Source organism: Momordica charantia (assembly GCF_013281855.1).
Source record: "Momordica charantia cultivar OHB3-1 chromosome 8 unlocalized genomic scaffold, Mcharantia_2.0 BLBB01000008.1, whole genome shotgun sequence".
NCBI lineage: Eukaryota > Viridiplantae > Streptophyta > Magnoliopsida > Cucurbitales > Cucurbitaceae > Momordica > Momordica charantia.
Window position 1 is genome coordinate 8,231,742 of NW_028275166.1, and position 22,077 is coordinate 8,253,818.

The 22,077-nt window shown below is 32.5% G+C and overlaps 1 long non-coding RNA gene and 2 pseudogenes across 2 annotated transcripts; 2 read left to right on the top strand and 1 right to left on the bottom strand.

Moving 5' to 3' along the window:
* Positions 1-139: 139 nt before the first annotated feature.
* Positions 140-9,281, top strand: LOC148209462 (pleiotropic drug resistance protein 1-like; annotated as a pseudogene). The gene is made up of 25 exons (XR_015792729.1): positions 140-698; positions 1,123-1,243; positions 1,341-1,429; positions 1,964-2,046; positions 2,270-2,429; positions 2,525-2,597; positions 2,830-2,833; positions 3,146-3,198; positions 3,309-3,401; positions 3,499-3,807; positions 3,908-4,188; positions 4,365-4,679; positions 4,814-4,972; positions 5,721-5,824; positions 5,933-6,071; positions 6,159-6,224; positions 6,453-6,565; positions 6,688-7,021; positions 7,197-7,486; positions 7,655-7,731; positions 7,824-7,961; positions 8,052-8,280; positions 8,367-8,538; positions 8,632-8,871; positions 8,979-9,281. The product of XR_015792729.1 is annotated as a pleiotropic drug resistance protein 1-like (transcript).
* A 3,454-nt stretch (positions 9,282-12,735) lies between these two features.
* LOC148209463 (deoxypodophyllotoxin synthase pseudogene) lies at positions 12,736-15,276 on the top strand (annotated as a pseudogene).
* Positions 15,277-18,126: 2,850 nt separating this feature from the next.
* LOC111021083 (uncharacterized) lies at positions 18,127-19,908 on the bottom strand. Its single transcript, XR_002602790.2, has 2 exons — positions 19,698-19,908; positions 18,127-18,419 (listed from the first exon to the last, which is right to left on the bottom strand). It is a non-coding gene; the product is annotated as an uncharacterized LOC111021083 (long non-coding RNA).
* Positions 19,909-22,077: the final 2,169 nt, after the last annotated feature.

The window sequence follows — 22,077 nt, forward strand, 5'->3', positions numbered from 1 at the left end:
ATTAATTAGAGATACATCAGATGTATATTAGATGTATAATATGTACATTTGATGTATATCAAAGATACATCGGATGTACATCAGACGTAGATTGGAAGTATATCAGAGATACATCGAACGTAGATTATCAGGTTTGCCATTTCCCCCCTCCATATATCCGATTATCTCTTCTGATTCGCTTCCTGTAAAATTTTATCACAAATTCCCAAAACATTGGAGCAACTTTTTCCACTTCCTCTTGCTTTTTCCCACACCAAAACTTACATTTCTTTGGCTTCTTTCTGCCCCATTCCCTATAAGAAAAACAAGAAACAAGACAATCTTTTTGTTTTTCCTTGTGGGTTTCCCATTTCTCATGTAAAACAGAGATATTTGAGAGCTGAGATTTTGGAAAACAGAGATGGATTTGGGGGTTGGCAGTGGCAGCTCGTTTAGGAGCAATGGAAGTGTGGATTTCTTTTCGAGACCATCTGTACATGAGGAGGACGAGGAGGCTCTGAAATGGGCAGCCATTGAAAAGCTTCCAACTTTCCGGCGCTTGAGGAAAGGTTGGTGACAACGTTGGAGGGTGAAGCTAATGAAGTTGATGTCCCAAATCTTGGGTTTCAACACAGGAAGATTTTGATTGAGAGGCTTATAAGAGTTGCTGAACAGGACAATGAGAAGTTCTTGTTGAAGCTCCACGATCGTCTTGATAGGTAAATTTTTGTCATTTTATATGGGTTGTGTAAATAATTGCATAAGGCCGAACAAGTGTAAATCACTATAAATGAGGAGGAAACAATCCGACTACGGTTCGAACACAGGACCTCCCACTCTACTCCGACATGAATAAACCACTACTTAACCTAAAAGCTTAAGTTGATGGTCTGGGTAAATGAATATCTCTAACAAAATGTATTTCATTTTGCTTGAGAAATTATTTAAGGTAGGGAATGACGTTGCTGGTAATGAGTTTGACTGAATGTTCGTTTTAAGCTTGTTGGACTTTAATATTATATCCATGTTCGCAAAATAAAGTCAAATTAAGAGGGGAGCTTTCTTTACTTTATCTTTGCGCTTTCTTGTGGCAGTATATTGAATAATTTTTTTATATTTTTTCGGTCTTTTCTTAAATTTCAGAGTTGGAATCGAACTTCCGACCATTGAAGTTCGGTTCGAGCATTTGAATGTGGAGGCAGATGCTTATGTTGGAAGTAGAGCTCTTCCTACGGTTCTCAATTTCACACTTAATATGGTGGAGGTAACATCATTTTAACTGATGAATTGTTGAATTAAAATCTTACAAGATTTTATGTTAATTCTTTCTTTTGCTGATGGATTTGGTTTTGATTTCAAAGGGTTTGTTGGGTTGCCTTCATATGTTTTCCAGTAGAAAGAAGCAGTTTAAAATCCTTCATAATATCAGTGGAATCGTCAAGCCTGGAAGGTAGGAAGAGCAAATAAAAAGTTCCAAAATTTCTAGTTATTTATTTATTATTTTAGCAGTTTGAAAATGATTTTTGTTTTTAGTTTTTTAAAAATCAAACATATAATATCTCCTAAAACTATACTAAATTCGAAGCATCATAAACAGGTATTTTGGAACTAGTTTTTGGGCTATGATTTCAAAAATAATTTGAAGCTAAATCAGCAAAAGACAAAAAGTTGATAAATAAACACAAATTTTTGAAATAGAAAATAAAATATAAAAATATTACCGTCAGTAACTTTTATTTATTGCGTTTGTTTTTGAGAAATATAGAATAGAAAAAATAGTTAGAAACTAAAGATAAGAATTTTGTTCAATATTTCAAGAAATTAAAGTAAAAGGAAACAAACTTAGAAAATTTCAGTTGATGATTCTTCTCTAGGAATAAAAACATTATTATTCAATTTTTTAGAAAATTTATATGATATTTTTTAGAAATATAAATTTTTGGTCATTTTTTTAATGTTTTAATCTCTTTAATTCTTTTGGCAGAATGACACTGCTGTTGGGTCCTCCAAGCTCCAAAAACCACTCTCTTATTAGCACTTGCAGGAAAGCTTGATCCTTATCTAAAAGTATACATCACTTTTCAATTCTTTGATCTTTAATTTTTCACAATAAAGTAACAATAAAGGTTTTAAACATAATGTTTGAAAGTTGAGATACGAAAGAGAATATTTAGAAAAAAAATGAAATTAGTATAAAAGTAGTTCAGGGACCAAAAAGTAGGATTCAAACCTTGACAAGATTATTTATCTAAAATTTTACTGTCTGCTCTGAAATACGTATTGGATTTAGGCATCTGGAAGGGTGGCTTACAATGGCCATGGCATGAATGAGTTTGTACCTCAGAGGACTGCAGCCTACATCAGTCAATATGATCTTCATATTGGAGAAATGACTGTTAGGGAAACTCTAGCTTTCGCTGCACGATGCCAGGGCGTTGGCTCGCGCTATGGTTAGCTTAAAGATGACATACATTCATGTATTGGTTTTGGTTCAATTATCTAGCTTGTTCAAGTTTTTAGCTTCTAACATGACATACTTTTGCAGACATGCTAGCAGAACTCTCAAGAAGAGAGTTTGCAGCCAATAAAAGCCCGATCCTAATATCGATATGATGAAGGTAATACATGATTAGTTTGAATCAAATAAGTTTCCTTACTCTCGTAAGGCTAAATATATATTTAATCCTTAATGTTTGGGTGGTTTTCAATTTAGGCCCTTAGAAATTTGGGTGTAACTAGAAACTTTCCTCTCTTAGTTTGATTTAATTCTCCCTCTAAATATCTCTCACTCACTAAGTATCAATGACATTAAGTTTATTCATCACTCCATTTTAGCATTTGCCAAAAAAGAAAAGTATAATTAAAAAACATCACAATGCAAAGGACTAAATTGAAACACTTTAAATTGAAACACTTTAAATTACAGACTAAATAAAAAAAAATACTCAAACATTAAGTACTAAAAAATATATTTTTCCATCTCATACCCTACCTTAGAAAGAAAAATTGCTGGTGGAGTTGAGTTCATGAACAACATCAGAGTTACTATAACAAAATTAGATTCAAAAAAGAAAAAGAATGGTTTAATTTTCTTTGGCTGATTGATTGAAATATCAGTGACACTTATTCACTTAAGATTCCCATTCTCGTTGGCGTTAATTTCTAGGCAGCTGGACAGAAGGCCAAGAGGAAAGTGTGGTGACAGATTATATCTTGAAGGTAACATACTAACCGTTAAATTACCAATCAATTCAAAAGCTTAAACGGATGGATTATGATAAATTAAATCTTTTATAGATACGTTAACACACTGCATTAAAATCATTTAGATTTTGGGATTGGAAGCGTGTGTGCTGATGTAATGGTTGGGGATGAAATGGTAAGGGGCATCTCTGGAGGACAAAGGAAGAGAGTTACTACAGGTAAATTGGTTTATACAAACCACATATATATGCTGTATTTTTTTCTCTTTCACCAATCACATTAGATAACTAAAGCTTCCATTAAACTGAAGTACAGGGGAGATGTTAGTCGGCCCAGCGAGGGCACTGTTCATGGGATGAAATTTCTACGGGTTTTTTGGAGAGCTCCACAACCTTTCAGATTGTGAATTCTTTGAAGCAATGTGTTCACATTCTTAAAGCAACTGCTGTCATTTCACTTCTCCAGCCAGCACCAGAAACTTATGACCTTTTTGATGACATTATTCTCCTATCTGATGGTCGTCGAATTGTTTATCAGGGTCCTCGCGATGAGGTGCTTGAGTTCTTTGAATCTATGGGATTTGTATGTCCAGAGAGAAAGGGAGTCGCTGATTTTCTTCAAGAGGCAAGTTTAGACTGTCTCCTTTTACATGTATCGTAATCTATAAGCATTGTAATCTATAAGCTTAAGCACACGGTTTATTACTAAGTATAACCTTTTATAGGTGACATCAAGGAAAGATCAAGAGCAGTACTGGAAGAACAAAGATGAGCCTTACAGCTTTATTACGGCCCAAGAATTTTCTGAAGCATTTCAATCGTTCCATGTTGGCCGAAAGCTCGGAGACGAACTTGCCATGCCTTTTGATAAGTCTAAGAGCCATAGAGCAGCTTTGACGATACAAAGGTATGGCGTCGGAAAAGAGAACTGTTAAAAGCTTGTTTCTCTAGAGAGATCCTCCTTATGAAGAGGAACTCATTCGTCTACATATTCAAACTCTTTCAGGTAGGTTTTAAATATAATTTTGTTTCTAGAGTATCTTCTTAAAGTATGAATCGAAAAAAAATTAAACTTACTGTAATCCATTACTTTAATCTCCTGTCTTAAGTTTTTGGATTTAACGGTCCTTAACATAGCATGTTAAGCGGTAACTAACACAATTACTTTTTGGGGCTTTTCAGCTAATGGTAATGGCTTTAATTACGATGAGCGTATTCCTAAGAACTGAGATGCACCACGATTCTATTGTTGATGGAGGAATATATAGGTGCTTTGTTCTTCACAGTTATTATGGTTATGTTTAATGGATTGTCAGAGCTCTCAATGACCACAGTTAAGCTTCCAAATTTCTACAAGCAAAGGGACCTCCTATTCTACCCTTCATGGTCTTATTCTCTTCCCAATTGGATCCTCAAGATTCCTATTACTTTTGCGGAAGTTGCTCTGTGGGTTGCCATCACCTACTATGGCATTGGCTTTGATCCAAATATTGAAAGGCAAGCAAAAAAAAAGTACTCTGTTCATGTTCATTCTGTTCCTATCATTTGATGTGATTATGAAGGCTTTTCTCCCCCTCTTTTTTTATTTTGCCTTTTGATGTGAATGTGAATTGGAAACACAAATGCTGCAGGTTTTTCAAACAATTCCTGGTGCTTCTACTAGTAAACCAGATGGCTTCTGCTCTTTTCGATTCATTGCTGCATTATGTAGAAACATGGTTGTTGCAAACACGGCGGTTCTTTTGCACTTCTGACCCTCTATGCACTTGGCGGTTTTGTCCTATCTAGAGGTACGTCATTGCTACGTTTAAATTATAAGTTTGATTCTTGAACGTTATGAATTGAGTCTAATACGTTCCTGAACTTTGAAAAAAACGTCTAATAAGTCCATAAACAAGTCTTTGAACTTTAAATGATATCTAATAGACTACTGAATATTCAATTTTTTCTAACAGTTTAGTAACTCATTAGACACAAAATTGAAAGTCTGAGCTTATTAGATGCTATTTAAAGTTTTAAGATCAAATTGTAACTTGAAGAAACCCTTTTGCAAATTATGCTCGCAATCTAAGAAGCACGGATACGGACATGAGAAAAATATTATACAACATGGACACAGTGACATGTCATTTCTAAACATCTAGGATATAGATACGTCAAGGACACATTTTTATACATTTTTTTTATGTATATATCATTTTATACCGGAAGGAAATCCAAAGTCAAGTTTTTGCATTTTCATACTTTAAAAAATTAGTTTGATGTATTTTACTCTCAAAATTATATTTTGTTCTATGTTACTATTTATGTCTATTTCTTATACTTAACAAGTGTTTGATGCGTGCCTACCATAAATGTCAAATCCATATTCACTTTATACAACTAGTATGTGACACAGATCTAGTGAGCTAACAAGTGTCCAACACGTGTTCAATAAGTGTTCGACATGTACTCGAAACGGACACGTTATCTAGATGAAGTGTCCGTGCTTCTTAATTCGTAATTAACGGTTTTATCTTATTTACTTGTTGTATGCAGAGGACATTAAGAAATGGTGGACATGGGGCTACTGGATTTCGCCAATAATGTATGCCCAGAATGCCGTAGTTGTAAATGAGTTCCTTGGAAAGAGCTGGGCACATGTAGGTTCTTAATTCTCTTCTTGAATAATTTGTTGCTTCTCACTTTTGGATGATGTTTTACTAAAATACCTTTGTTTTTCCATTCAGAAAATTCTCTCAAACTCAAAGGAAACTCTAGGAATCACAGTTTTGAAGTCCCGAGCATTCTTCCCGAATGCATGCTGGTACTGGATTGGTGCAGCAGCTTTGCTTGGTTATGTATTTTTGTTCAACTTCCTTTTCACTTTGGCGCTGTCGTTCCTCAACCGTAATTATCTCGACCTTATCTGACTTCATAAAACATACCTGAATAAGAAAGAACTTTGGATCAACCATCTTACTTTTGATTGTGTAGCATTTGGGAAGGCTCAAACTGTTAAATCAGGGGAACCAGAAAGTAGTCACAATGGTGACAAAAGAGGTATATCAAGTTGTAACTTGTGATTGATAACTTAGAAGTGTCAAAAGAATATGAATGAATGATTTAAATATACCGTAACCTATCAACTTAACATTTGAGTTTAGTGTTATGTATTCGAACTGTTGTATTGTAATGTTTTTCCTCCCCAATTAATTTTTATAGTCATTGTTGGGCGTGTGACGATGATAACGCTGGGAGAAATATGATTTCAGGGGCTCTGGATTCAAGTACAGCAACTAATTTTCAAGGCCTATGCCAAAAAGAGAACAGGAATGATTCTTCCATTTGAGCAACATTCAATTGTCTTTGAAGATATCACATACTCTGTTGACATGCCGCAGGTACTTCAAATCCAAATGAGACTGTTCTGACTAGTGAAAAATGCTTGATATCTAAAACTTAGAAATGTAGATCTTATGGTATTTGTTTTTAATCCTAATCATCTGAGATGGGCTTCCTCCAGGAGATGAAAAATCAAGGTTTTCTTGATGATAAGTTGGTACTAGTGAAGGGTATAAGTGGCGTTTTCAGGCCTGGTGTTTTAACAGCTCTTATGGAAGTGAGTGGTGCTGGTAAAACGACACTAATGGATGTGCTTGCCGGTAGAAAAAACAGGTGGTTACATTGAAGGAAACATCAAAATATCCGGTTATCCAAAGAAGCAAGAAACATTTGCCAGGATCTCGGGTTACTGCGAGCAAAATGACATCCACTCTCCTCATGTTACCGTGTACGAGTCCTTGCTCTACTCAGCATGGCTCCGTTTGCCTCGTGAAGTCGATTCCGAAACTAGAAAGGTAAACGAAACCAATACCAATCTATCAAGGTTAATGTTGTACCAAGTCTTGTAGATAATGATCATGATGAATGGGAGCGCAAACGGTAGGTTAAAGGCCTAGTTGTTCTTCTTTGAACTATTAGTACTTGTATTGGTGTTATGGTTGACAATTTGATTGCAATGAATGATAACAGATGTTCATTGAAGAGGTGATGGAACTTGTGGAATTGAAGACATTGAGGCATGCTCTAGTTGGGTTGCCTGGTGAAAACGGTCTCTCAACCGAGCAGCGCAAGCGACTAACATTGCAGTGGAGCTCGTTGCAAATCCATCTATAATATTCATGGATGAGCCAACCTCAGGCCTAGATGCTAGAGCTGCAGCAATCGTCATGCGAACAGTTTGGAACACTGTGGACACAGGAAGAACTGTCGTGTGCACCATTCACCAACCAAGCATCGACATCTTTGAAGCTTTTGACGAGGTGAGAAACACAAAAAAATACGGATACTCACGGGCTTGTTTGGTAACAAGAAACATGAAACAAAAAATGGAAATCCAAAGGGGCCCTACCTCAATGAATTCAATAACAGCACAATAGAAAGAGCATGATATATTAAAACCTTGGAATGTTGCTTGCTTTTGCTTGTAGCTCTTCTTGATGAAGCCGGGGGCCAAGAAATCTACGTCGGTCCATTGGGTCACCATTCCTTCATCTAATAAAGTATTTGAGGTAGGAATAGGATGATTAAATGTCAATGCAACAAGTCTACAAGAGTTAACATCCATATAATTTAATTAAACTAATGCATCTTTTGTTCTTCAGGAAATTAAAGGAGTTGATAAAATAAAGGACTGCCACAACCCGGCCACATGGATGTTGGAAGTAACTTCCCCAGCACAGGAATCAGCTTTGGAGTTGATTTCACAGATTTGTACAAAAATTCAGAACTATATAGGTAATTCAACTATACCATAGTATCACGCTTAAGGAATTAATTGTTGAAAAAATGCAACTTGTTATGGATGTTTTTGAAAATGTGGAACAGGAGAAACAAGATGCTAATTGAAGAATTGAGTAGTCCAGCTCCGGGTTCGAAAGACTTATATTTCCCAACACAGTACTCAGTGATCGCTTTACACACAATGCGTGGCTTGTTTATGGAAACAACATTGGTGTAACTGGCGCAATCCTTCATATTCTGCAGTGAGATTACTCTTTACAATCGTCATTGCCCTTATGTTTGGCACAATGTTCTGGGACCTTGGTACCAAAAGGTAAGCACATCGTTCTAACTTTCATGTTGTTTTTTTTAGTCTCTGTACTTTAAAAAGTTTCATATAAGTTTACTTGCCCAATGAAGGAAAAGGCAACAAGATCTATTCAATTCTATGGGTTCAATGTACACTGCTACTCTCTTCTTGGGAGTCCAAAATGCTTTCTCTGTGCAACCGGTGGTCGCTGTAGAACGAACTGCCTTTTATCGTGAAAGAGCTGCTGGGATGTACTCGGTTATACCATATGCATTTTCAATGGTAATAATGCTTTTCCATGTCAGAATCTTTATCCATGTCTAACATGAGAAATATGTTTAGCCATTGAAATAATAATCCCATCTCATCTTTCAGGTGCTGATTGAACTCCCATATGTTCTGGTTCAAGCAGTGGTTTACACTCTCATAGTGTACTCGATGATTGGATTCGAATGGACCGTGGCTAAATTCATGTGGTATCTCTTCATCATGTACTTCACATTCTATGGGATGATGACAGTCGCAATGACACCAAATCATCACATTGCTTCTATTCTCTCCTTTGCATTCTTTGCATTGTGGAACCTCTTTTCTGGATTTGTTGTCCCAAAACCTGTAAGTTTCGATTCTTATAGGTCAATTTCTATTGCATTTAATAGATAAGTAGACCGCACTAATATTTATTTAAACCATGTTTTTTTTTTTGGCATCCAAACTGACAGAGGATTCCAATTTGGTGGGTATGGTACTACTGGATTTGCCCTGTGGGTTGGACCTTATATGGATTGGTTGCCTCTCAATTTGGAGATGTGAAAGATGTGCTGCTTGATGTTGATCAAACTGTGGAACAATTTGTGAGACACTACTTTGGTTTCAGACATGATTTTCTGGGAGTTTCTGCTTCTGTGGTTGTTGGATTTGCTCTTCTTTTTGCTTCCATATTTGCCATCTCTTTAAAAAATTTAAATTTTCAAAGAAGATGATAGTTAATATTATTATTATTATTATTATTATTTATTTATTTATGGGGAGATTGTATAGTGTTCTATGAGTAAAAGTACTTGGAGGGAGTTGATTGTAAAAGTTGTTGATATTAATTGCTTTTCTTTGTAATGTGCTTGTAGAGAGTCAAAGGGTTGGGAAAATTATAAATATATGAACAATATTTTTATTGTAATTTTTTTAGAAACTTTGTTTACATATTAAAATAAGTCAGAACAATAGACCAACCTCCTTAAATAAAACCCACCAAATTTTATGGATACCCTAAAATCTCACAAAACAAATATTCTCATTGCCAGAAAAATACTAACTACAATGGTTATGATCCATTCATGATGTTGAGGGGTTAAATGACCATGTTTTTAAAATCTAAACAAGCACATTTGTGTTAGGAAAAAATTCGTCAATTAGGTATACATATTTTGGAAAATATTTGACTCCTCAACGAGAGATTGTTCTCCTAACTATTAAAGGTTTGATAATTACGATAGAGAAATACAAAAATATAATTTTTTTTAATACAACATGTGGGGATAAGTATATGTCAATTACAGTTTTTTGACAAAAATATATTTTTTTAAATAATAATAAATTGTCAAATATTTAGCGGTGAGATGTACAAGGGTCTCACAAGGATGAGTTAATGAGTTATGGTGGAATAAGACGGAATACATTTTCCTTTTTTAAGTGTAGAAAATGGTAACTCAAATAAAATTTTGTGAGTGCAAATTCATTAATATATTTATTATTTTCTATGTTTAGAATCCATCAACAAACAAATCTACAAATATAGATGGAAAGAAACTCTTCTACCTTACTATTAAGTTTTCCTATATAAATACATTGGTTCACACAAATTAATAAATCAAATTAATAAACCAAACATATAATTTGTAAATTCAACCTGAACCCAATGTAGTTGCACAAAATGCTGGAATCCAACCACGAACTGACAATCAAGTCTACCAGAATGAAATGCAAACTCAAGAGAGCATAATCTAATATATTAATTTATCCTTGTCGACTACTTCTTTTTATTTTTAGTATTATTAATTTTTTATAATTTGATTCATTTTGATCGGGTTCATTTTGATGTTTTAACAAATTGAGCTGTACTCAAATTGACGGAATAGAATAATTTGTATTGTATAAAAAATTTATATAAATTAAAAGTTTGCAAATACATTCTAAAATTGCTCCGTCTTTTAAAATGAAGAGATCAAGATAATACTAAAACCTTTATCACATTAGACCACTTTCATTTATCGTTTTGTTAGCCATAGTTGGATACGAAACTTCAATAGGATTATTATTGAAGGGAAAAACAAGACAAATGATAACAAGAAACTACCGAGATACTTTATTTCTCTTCTTTTATCAAAACCTATATCTACTGAAATTTTAGTGAAAACATTATTTTGACCTTTTTATCGTGAAAGTGTAAAGTCAAACCTAATTTTTTAGTTAAAGAATATGTCTTTTTTTTTTAAAGGATAAAAAATATATGTCTTAACTAGACGAGGTTAACCTATTTTATTTGAACGTCTTAATAATTTTTGTCATCTGCAAAACAATTTAATTTATCCATATATTTTTTGAGAGGATAATATATATATATATTTTTTATAGGGATGGCCGAGGTTGTAACACTTGATGAATTAAATCTAATAGTTGACTTTTTATATTATATAATTATGTTGATATTAAAAATAAGTAGATGAACGAAAATTAGATTGGTACAATTTTAATCGGCGCTCCTTAAAATCTGCTATAGATATCATCTAAAATAATAAAAGAAGATGTACATGAATTTAAAATAAATACTAACCAACCACCTATGTCAAAATTATAAAAAAAATAAATAAATAAATAAAAAAGAAAGACTAACCACCGAATGAGAATTAAAGTCAAGAAATTAATAATATCCATCTTAAAATATGGTTAGCACCTTCGATTTAAGCATATAAAAGTTTATTATAAAGTATCAAACTGAACTGAAATTTACATTTGGTATTTTGGTATACTTATTATAAAGCTACAACTTTGCTAATGTTATGAACTCCATACACTATTCTTTCTAATTCATTAACTTTGAAGGGTACAATCTGAATATAGCCTTCTCAACTCCAAAATTTTACAAACTTTACACATTAAAAATATGAGCCAAACATATTATTAGTATGGGTTTGATATGCATTTTAAAAATGTTTATAGTTTGGAAAATTCTAAAAATAGATAAAAAAAAAGACACTTAAAATGCTTTTAAATGTGACATTTAATTAGTATTAGCTCCTTGCTTTCTGATGTGGTATGTTTTTGTTGGCTCAAAAATTTTAATAAAAATATAGAAAATTGTGGTAGGTAGTAAAAATCTTTTATGTATATTTCCAAATATGTCACCTATTTTTTAAATTTTCAAATATAGCAAAAATTTTCACTTATATCAGATAATCATATCAGTAGTATATCATATACTCATATTAATAGTATATTAGATGTATATCGCATACATATTGTCCAAACACTCATATCAGTAAATCAGATGTATATCACATACATATATTTGTAAGTATATCAACCACTCATATCAGTAGTATATCAGATGTATATCACATACATATATTAGTGGTCAGATATATTACAGATATATAACAGATGTATATCATGTGGGTAAAGTTGTCATTTTAAAATTGGACCTCCGTTTTTTCTAAATGTTATATTTGAAAAAACTAAATGGGGTTACTATTTTACTAATTTTACTAAATGTTTTTGTCATATTTGCAACGGCTCTTGAAAATATATCAATAGGTTATATCTCTAAAGACTGGGTTCCATTTTCGGACCAGATGCTCGAAATCTTTTTAGCCTGATACCATATCAATATTCACGAGATTCCATCTAAAAACCAATAAAGAGTAGCTCGTGTTTATTATAAACATTTATTAGGTCATTTATATTTTCAACGTAAAATTCTTAACAAAATACATCACGTCAAAAGTATGAGTTACTATTGACTAATATGTACACAAATGTTGCCTTTCAAAAGTGCTTTACAAAATAAATAATTTACTTAAAAATATTTTTTTTATTAAAGAAGTATGTGTGAAAAACTCACCCTCATTTTTTTTTATTTCACTCGCCCATACAACGTACTCAATAAGGTAGTGTCTATTACCATCTCAAAAGTCGATGCCCTTCGTCCTACTATTATCAAATTTAAAAAAAAAAATTCACTCAGGATATTCCTTTGACAAAACTCCAAATCTATCACAAAACATACAGCCAAAAATTTCCCCAAGATAGGTTTCATCGAAAACTTATTAATTATTAACCCAATTTTCAATCCCTTCAAATCCCCACCACATCTGTTTCATCATTTGCCCCTTTGCAAACTAAAATTAAAGTTATAAATGGCTCAAATATGCAGAGATAAAGAGCTCACACCCCGAAATAATAATATTTTGCTAAGCCAAAGCCATGGAGTTTGAATATTCTTTGGCAAAGGCCAAGCTTCCAGTTATCAACTTGTCCATTGAAAATGTAAGCCCTGAAAGCACCAACTGGCTAGAAATATGCAGCCATTTGAGGGCTGCTCTTGAAGAATATGGATGTTTTTTGGGTGAATTTGGGAGTGCCACACCAGAGCTTGATGATGAAATCTTCAAGGGTTTGGAAGAGCTTTTTGATTTGCCCTTAGAAACTAAAATGAAAAATGTGTCTGATAAGCCTTACCATGGATTTTTGGACCATAGGACTCCTTTCGTTCTGCCTCTCCATCAAAGCTTTGGGATTGAAAATTCAGAAAGTTTTGAAGCTGTACAGTCTTTTGTGAACCTCATGTGGCCATCTGGAAATCGTCGTTTCTGGTAATGTACTTTTTCTACGTGCACTTTTGAAAGAATTACTAATTTAAGGTCCGTTTGGTAATATTCCCGTTTCTTGTTTCTTGTTTTTTGTTCATGTTTCTTATTTTTTTTTAGAAATAAACATGTCTGAGCCAGTTTGGTATGTAACGTTCTGTTTCTTCATTTTTAATAAAGAAAAATGAATTGCGTGCCCCAATGAAATCAAATATGATAAAACTAATATTAAGATTTGTGTTTTGGAACAAGCTTATTTTAGTCGTTTCTAAAATTTCTTTGCAATTTTTGCGAATGTTCTAAAAAAGGATAAACAAGAAATATAATTAGTTGCAAAATGCTTATATTTCTTAAGAAAATTAAAAACGAGAGAAACGAGAAATGAGAACATTACTAGAAATGCAAACGCTATTGGATGTTGTTAATTATTTCTTCTCATGACAAGTTTTGAAATTGAAAGAAAGAAAACAGAAATGGTTAATGTCTTTGAAGGATTTCTCACCCTGTGGTGTTTTTTTCTTGACAGTGAAAATGTGTTTTCATACACAAAGATGGTATCAGAGATGGAGAAACTAGTAAAAGTGATGGTTTTTGAGAGCTATGGAGTGAAAAAATACTATGATTCTCACATTGCTTCAACCACTTACCTCTTAAGAACCATGAAATATAGAATCCCAGAGATGGGTGAGGAGAATATTGGAGCAGATGCTCACACAGACAAGAGTTTCTTCACCATTCTTCATCAAAATGAAGTCAATGGCTTGGAAATCAAAACAAAAGATGGCCATTGGCTTGGAGTTGAATTCACTCCAAATTCCTTCTTGGTCATGGCTGGAGATGCTTGTTTGGTATACTTCTTAATTAATTGTGTTTTCTTAGAATATCATATCACACTAATACATCATTAGAGTGTGGTTTGAACGCGTAACTTATTGAAAGAAATAGCGATATCTTAGCTACGTTCAAATATATCTTTTTATAGATTCGAAATCCTATTTTGATATTAATTATGTTTTAGTATACTTGAAAGTTTTAAGAGGCTCTATTTTAATATGCAAACCCCCCTAAGTATTTGTGATCCTTAGATTTTAGTAGTTGTTAATTAAGAGTGCGTAGGTTTGGTTATTGATGATTCGAAAACAAAGAATTTCAATGAAAACCATAATTGTATTTTATTTGTTTTTGTGTGTTTAGCCCTATATTTTAGTTACCAACTAAATATTTAGTTTAATTTAAAATAATATTAATTAATTTATTAACATTTTTGTTTTTTATATAATTATTATTTTACAATGCTATATAATTTATAATATATTATATTCCATAAGTTTTAAAAAATAAAATGAGTTTATAATATGAAATAATATATTTATTAAAGTTTTTGTCATTTTCTTTTATGTAATTCTGCATTTCAAAATTTTAAATTTACAATATTGAAATATTGAAAACACAAAAAATAATCTTCCAGAATTTTCACTATTTTATATAAGAGAATAAGTTGCCAACAAAACACATCCTAAGTCACTTGTTTTTCAATAAATAGAATCCAGATAGCCAACCAAGTACATCCCAAGTCACTTGTTTTTCAACATAAAACAAAATATATATATATATATTATTTTCTTAATTTTCCATATAAGTGATGTACACATCCATATTCATCGTCATATTCATGTCATAAAATTATTAATTAATTGTTAGTGCGTGGTGCACATTATAAGAAAGTCCTATAATCAGCATCCTTTCCATTTTCACTCCTTCAAACCTCCCTATCAACCGTGGAATAAGTAACCTCAATTAGTTTCCCTTTTTCCTAACAATAAAACCGAATGGCATATTTTTTGTTTTCATTATTTCTTGATTCAAAATTCTTATAGTATTAAAACAAATAATGTTATTATTATTGCATGGATAGGCATGGAGCAATGGGAGAATCCACTCAGCCACCCATCGAGTTATGATTGAGGGAACTAAAGAGAGATATTCGACTGCCCTATTTTCATACCACAAAGGAATTATTGAAATTCCATATGAGTTGGTGGATGAGAAACATCCCTTAAGATTTCATCCATTTAACCATTATGGATTACTTGCTTATTTTTCCACACATGACTCTCATAAAATGCCTTCCACTGCCAAAGCTTATTGTGGAGTTTGATATTATTTTGTATTATATGCCCATGTGTCCTTTTGACTTTGGCGATGGTACAGTCGCGAGAGCTTTTGAGTCTTGTAGTATTATCTACCAGTCTTAAATTTAAGTCCCGTGCTAGTCACTATGTTTGTTCAGTCCAAGCAACAACCTCCATTATAGGGATTCACAGCACGATTATGAGAATTTAAAAAAAAAAGTTTATATTTCGATAGATAAGATCTTTATATTTTAATGTTCATCGACTAAAGCTTTGAGTTTTTTTGTTTTTTACAAATTTACTTGTAAGCGTTCACATTGGATCGAACAAAAAAAAATGAGCCTAGCGCTACATTACATCTTCAAGGAGTCAAAAGATGGTGTTTTCAAAATCTAAATTGGAGTGGACGATAAAGACCCTTACAGAACTGTAGAAGATGTAGCATTTTTTGTGACAAGATTTTTTTCAATTAGGTGTTGTGTTTAACAACTGTTGCGCATGTATCATGGAGGCACTAACTTTGAAAGAATATCAGTAGGTCCATTCATCACTACATCTTAGGGTTTCAATGCCCCACTTCAGGAACTACATCTCAGAAAAGAAGAAACTTTACAACCCCATGTTCCAAAAAAAAAAAACAAAAACAAAAACAAAATGGATAGCTTTAAGTCAAAGATCTATTGGAAGGCTGGTGACTTGGTACAAAACTAAGCTTTAAGACCCCTTCAGGAACTGAACCCCGCAGTGTTGGACATACAAGGAATGGGAAAATGCCAAAGTTTGGGTAAATGGGGTAAGCATAGGTCGATTTTGGCCTTCGTTCATTGCTGGCAATGATAGTTGGCATTGTAACTTGTGACTACAGAGGTGCATATGACCCTAAAAAATGTGTTGGAAATGGCGGGAATCCTTCTCAAAGATGATATCATGTTCCAAGATCATTTCTCTCAATGAACACGTTGATCTTATTTGAAGAAATCGGTGGAAATCCTCACATGTAGAGGTGGGGGTTCGAACTCATGATCTCTTCGTTACTAATAAATGCCTTAACCACTTGAACTATGCTCGATTTAGCGACCATGTTGGCACCATTGCTCCATCTACGTGGTTAGATTCTTTTTATTTTCGACTTTGGTTCTATCATTATGGTTATTGCAAACATTCATGAGCACATTAATTTTCAAGAAAAAACCATACCAAACCAAACAAAAAATCAAATTCTAGGCATGTTATTATAACCATTTCGTTTTATTTTTTAGTTTTTGATTTTTGAGAAATTGATAACCAATTCAAATTTTTATTAAATGTTTTTGAAATTATAAATAAATTAAAAAAAAAGTTTTTAAAAACATATATCTACAAAATCTCGTTTACTTTCTTCTAATGTTTTTAACTTTTTTTTTCCTTTTATACGTATTTCTCCCTAACAAATATCTTTCTCATTTTAAAACTTATTTCCCTTCTAAATTTTTCACTCTAAAATTTTCATCTCTCAAATATTTACTATTATTTATCTCTCCAAAATTTTCATCTCTATATATTTCTTTGTATTTCTATTTCATTTCCCACCATGTCCTGATCCCGTCTTAGATTTCATTCTTAAATAACCAAAATTTATTTTACTACCCGTTTTATTAAATTATGAATAAAATAATAAATACTTTTTAAAACTAATTATTCATACCGGTAAATAACCATTTTCAGTAAAATAGATATAAATTATATAAATTAATTTATTTTTTATTTTTTAAATTCTAAAAAAACTAAAATTAATTGTAAAATACATTTTTAGTAGCGAGATTTAGACGGATTAATTCGGTCCCTAGTTTCAGAATACAACTTTTTAATCCCTAACGTTTTGAAAATCGTTATAATGGGTCCTTAGGGAATTGTCATTAGTATTTTAAACAGAAATCTGATGTGTGACAATTTTATGTATATCTATATTACAAATTTTTAAATTTTAAATTATTTTTTATTGCTGACATGAAAACGAAAACATTATCTTTCTCTGATAACCTATCAAATACATTGAAGGTATATTATTTTTACAATATTCTTGGTCGGGTCTTATTTTTAGATTAATTGCTTGTCTGAACTTACTGTGCTATGATATCATTATAATAATCTCTTAAGAAAATAAGAGAGTTCTCCTCACCAATGAAAGAAGAATTTACGGGCCTATTTAAAGGCCCAAAAATAAAGAACGGAAAGGAATTGAAGTTACAGCTAGATATAACCGAAGATAACAATATTACTAACTAATTATCGATTAGTTATTAATCATATTAATATTCATCGGATTCCATCTCGAAACCAACTCGTAACAGGAGTAGTCCACTTGCATTATCAACTTTTGTTAAATTTCTTATCTTTTCAGCGTAGAATTAATTAATCCTTAACACAGCTCGCTTATCCAATTGAACTGAGACTGAGGAGAATTCGTTAATATCCAAACCGAGTCCATGGAGTATGGGAAGAGAGCATAATTATCTGGGAAGCTTCGGATGGATGAAGGAGAAAGAATGGAGGAGAACGGGAGGGGGAGAAGAAAGAAGGTTGGGAGAGAAAAAAAATTATATGTTAGTTTGAATAACTTTTTCCATGTCAGAAATAAAAATGGCCAAATATACATGTCAAATTGCCACGTCATAAATTGTTAAAAATTCCAACAACAGTTTAAACTTCAGTAACTATTTATAAATATTTTCAAAATTTAAGAACTAAACTATCATATATTTTGAAATATAAAGTCCAAATAGAATCCTAACTATAATTTATTTTTTCTAATTAAATAAAGGAAAAAAAAGTCATATATATATATATATATATGATGACACACTAATGTTTTTTTTTTCTTTTTACAACAAGGGGTGGAAGATTAAAACCGGTGACCTTTTGGTTAGAGATAAGTGTCAATTACCGATAAGCTAGGTTCATATTAGAAATAAAAAAAAAAACAAAATTTAAAAGAATAATAATCTGAACGATGATATGATCACTAAAAAGTTTGATTTTAAAAAAATAGGAAACTATTTTTAGGAAGCAGAGGTCCATTAAAGAGAGGAGCATATAGTTTGTAGAGAGAGGCTAAGAGCAGCAGCAGATGCCATCCACACAACACTCACAAGTCTCGTAGCAGCAACAGCAGCAACATAGTGTAAACAAACTGTCAACAAAAATAAGAGAATTAGAAAAAAGAGTAATCAAAAGGTTTTCTAATTAGACAAATCAAAATGAAACTTTGAGAGTATTGACATGGTTTATGAGACTAATTCATTATTCGAAAGTACTTCTAGAGTTAATTTTTTTTGTTAAATAATACTAATAGAAAAAGGTGGTAGGATGAGAATACAAACTGATCAACTCATCAAGAGAAATATGAGACGTGTCTTTGACTGCATGCAATTTGGTTTGTAACGCGGTGAATGTTAAGGATCGTAAGATAAAAGACCTAATAAGAATTTATAATATAAGTGGATTGCTCATTTCATTACCAATTGGTTTTGAGATAAAACTCATGACTATTGATATGATATCAGAGCCTAGAAAAGCTCAAACGAGCATCCGATTCAAAAATAGAATTGGAGCAAGATCGATGAGCCAAAAGAGTCATGATCTTGAGGGGGCATGTTAAGGATTCCACGTTGATAAGATAAGGGATCGTCTAACAAGAATTTATAATATAAGTGGACTGCTCATCTCATCGCCAATTGATTTTAAGATAGAATTTCATGAATATTGATATTGAAAGATGGTGGGGATTCGAACTCACGATCTTTCGATCAGAGATGGATGTCTTGATCAGTTAGTTATATTCAACGAAAATGGCAGCGTAGTTGCATACAAAGGTTAAAATATATGAGTTAATTTTTTTTCTCTCTCAATTAATCCTGAATGAAAAATAACTTTAGGTTTTTAACATTATCTAATGAGAAAATGCTACTGGAAATATAATTTTTGGAAGTAATTAGAGAAAAGCTTGTCCCAAATGCTTCAAAATTTTGGTTTCATCTTTTAATGTTTCAAATTAACAATTATGTCAAATTAATTGACACCATTACATTTAAAAATAGTTTTTTCTATGTGCCAATACTTCTCAAGGTTTTCCTTTCAAAAAAAAAAGGAAGGAAGAAAAAAAGAACTTTTTAAGGTTTTAAATATTCACTCTCGCTGTCTGTTATTCAAACCCCAAGGTATCAAATTAAATATTTTATATCTGGCCTTACTCATTTTTTTTCCTTTAACAAAACTTGTTAGTGGTAATATATACAAAATTAAATGTTACTCACCGACACATATATGCTAGAAGAATCAAACAAAACAACATACATATTTTCTTTTGGACATGATGATAGTAAAAATATATATATATCAATCCCAAGTTTTAAAAAAGAAACAGAAATTAAAGGTGAAGAGAAAACATTGGATAAATGAAACCACATACAAAGCATAGAGACAGCCTTTGTCTTCTCTTCGCTTTTGGACATGATCATAGTACGACATCATCTGTTGTTGAGGTGCAGCTGCTTTTTCTGCCATTGCTAGCTGCAACTATTGATCTCTTCCACTTGCTCTCATTGTTCTGATCTCGTCTTCCTTCGCAGCCAAAAAATGGCTTTTATTTTAGTAGTTATTATCCACATGCTATGGCTGATGGGCCATTTGGCCTTCAATGCCCTCTTTAATGTTCAACCACTAGTTAGTTCAATTAACTATGACCCAACTATATGTTTTCTTTTCACCCTCTCATAAATGTTTGCACCAAAAAGAGAGTTTTCTTATATGGTTCTTTTCTAGGGGTATTCATACAAATCTGATGACTCAAAAAAGGCCGGTGAAACCAAATCCAACCCAATTCATAAGGTTAAGTTGGGTGATAAATGTTGAGGACAACGATATCCCAAGTTTTACTTTTGGTTTCAAACAAAAGGACCTCATACCAATAGAGATAAACTCTTCGATTGATAATGTTTTATTTATGTCTCATGAATTTGAATAAGATACTAAATAAAGAAATGAGAATATTATCAAGTGGATCTGGGATCTTAAATATGTTGGCCGGGCTCCTTCAATTTCTAGTGGACCACACAAATTCATGTTGCTTCCTTCAAAGGACACCTATCAATGCCCTTGTAAGGTCCCTTTCCTTTTTAATGTAGGTCTTTAACATGTCCCTAAGATCATGGCTCTTTTGACTCATCGATCTTGACCAGATCACATTTGTTGGACTGGATGTTCGTTTGAGCTTTTGGGCTCTGATACCGCATTATTAAGGATGAATAAATTAAACCACCACTCAAAAGCTTAAGTCAATGAATTTGATAAATTTAATTCATATATTGGATTTCTAACACTCCCCCTCACTTGTGGACTTAGATAATTGCACAAATCCTAACAAGTTGAAATCATTATTAAAGTGGGAGGAAGCAACAATGCAAAGGCTCCAACATATGACCTCCTGCTTTGATACCATATTAATGAATTGCTTTGATACCATATTAATATTCATGGTTTCCATCTCAAGACCATTACCAATAAAAGGACTAGCCCACTTATATTATAAACTTTTTTATTGTTCATTTTTTTCTTCAACGTGAGATCCTTAATAATAGTTGTCTTACTGTCAAGTCTATGTGAAAGGTTATCTTGCCGATCATCAAACTGGCAGGGCTGATGCATCCACCGAGTTCTTCGAAAATTTATGGGTTTTAAACGTACCAAAGAAGTGCAAATTTTTTATCTGGTGTTCTTTTCATTGTAGGATAAATACTAGCGAATAAGCTTCAATCAAGACTTCCTGTTAATGCACTAACCCAAACTAGTGTATACTATATGTAAACATTCGAGTGAATCTTGTATGGATCACTTGCTTCTCCACTGTCCATACACTTCTTATATCTACGGTATCAGCTGCTCAATATTTTCAATATCTGTACCTTCCTCCCTGGCCAGATCGAGCTATTTTTTAAAGAAGCCTTTGCATCTCAATCCAACAGCAGTAAAAACATTCTTTGGTGTAATTTCATTGATGCTATTCTGTGGAGTGTATGGCTTGAATGAAATAACCGCCTTTTCTCAGACAGCTACAGATCATCTGTCAACTTTTGGGAAGATATCAAAGTCTCCGTCTCCTCGTAGTCCTCAAAATCTTCCCCATTTTGTAATTATGATATTTCTACTATTTCGCTAAATTGAAACGCTTTCGCTTAGCCTTCTTCTTTCTATGTATACCTCTTCAATGAAATAATTTCTTCTTCTAAAAAAATCAAGTAGATCTGTGATAATGGCTAGCAACAATAATATCACTAAGGCAACCAATCAAATATATATTGACCCAAAATCTTATTAAAACATTGTTGGATTATAGGTAAATATAAAGATTATCATTTTCAATATCACTACTTATATACGTGCATGATTTCTTTATATAATTCCCTTTAAATGAAAAATCATTTTTGTACCATAGGTCTATTACAGCAATCTAATGTCAAAATGAAGGGGTTTTTTTTATATTTTTAGTTTAACCATTTAAAAGTGGTCGAGAATCAAATATTTTAATCTCAAGAAAGACAGGTGTCTGATCCATTAAACTTGGACTCGAATTGCATATATATCATAAAACATGTAAACTTAAGTTGATTTGAAGGTTAGAATCCCTAATTTTTATGCTAACAAGTGTCTATTTCATGGAACGCGTTTGGCTCGAAAGGGACCATCGCTATTTTATGAATAGATCCACACCAACTTTCATCATTCTTTGGGAAGATGTCAAAATCTCTGCGGTATTTTCTTTTGTACAATTGATACTTAATTTCATTGAAAAC